Below are 851 nucleotides of genomic sequence, written 5' to 3'. Positions count from 1 at the left end.
TGGAAGCCCATAGAGGGCTATGGTGAAAAAGAAAATATTCTCAGTTGAAATCTGGAAAGAAGCTTTCTGAGAAGCTGCTTAGTGTTCTGTTAATTCATCTCACGGAGTTACAGCTTCCCCTCAAGAAGCCGTTCGCTAAGCCTGTTCTTGTGGAATCCGCAAAGTGATTTTTGGAAGCCCCTAGAGGGCTAGGGTGAAAAAGGAAATATCCTCAGAGAAGAACTGGAAAGAAGCTTTCTGAGATATTTCGGATCCCTTTGAAGACTACAGGTCCAAAAGAAATATCCTCCGATAACAAAGAGAAAGAAGCTTTCTGAGAAACTTCTTTGATTTCTGTGAAATCATCTCACAGAGTTACAGCTTTCCCGTCAAGAAACCTTACGCTAAGACAGTTCTTGCGGAATTTGCAAAATGATATCTGGAAGCCCATGGAGGGTTATAGTGAAAAAGGAAATATCCTCAGATGAAATTTGAAAAGAAACTTTCTGAGAAACTGCTTAGTGTTCTGTTAGTTCATCTCACAGAGTTACAGCTTCCCGTCAAGGAGCCGCTAGGTAAGCCTGTTCTTCTTGAATTCACAACGTGGTATTAGGAAGCCCGTAGAGCTCTATTGTGAAAAAGCAAATATCCTCAGAGAAAAACTGGAAAGAAGCTGTCTGAGAAACTGCTTTGTGATGTGTGACGTCCACTCACAGTGTTATATCTGTATTTCGTGGATGTTTGTGCAAACCTTATTTCTGTGAAACCTGAGAACAGATACTTCGGAACCCTTTGAACACTATAGGCCCAAAGGAAATATCCTCCGATAACAAAGAGAAAGAAGCTTTCTGAGAAACTTCTTTGTGTTCTGT

Source organism: Mandrillus leucophaeus, unplaced genomic scaffold (genome assembly GCF_000951045.1).
Source record: "Mandrillus leucophaeus isolate KB7577 unplaced genomic scaffold, Mleu.le_1.0 Scaffold63, whole genome shotgun sequence".
In the NCBI taxonomy this organism is placed as follows: Eukaryota; Metazoa; Chordata; class Mammalia; order Primates; family Cercopithecidae; genus Mandrillus; species Mandrillus leucophaeus.
The sequence above is the reverse complement of the archived record's forward strand: the minus strand, read 5'-3'. Positions refer to the sequence as shown.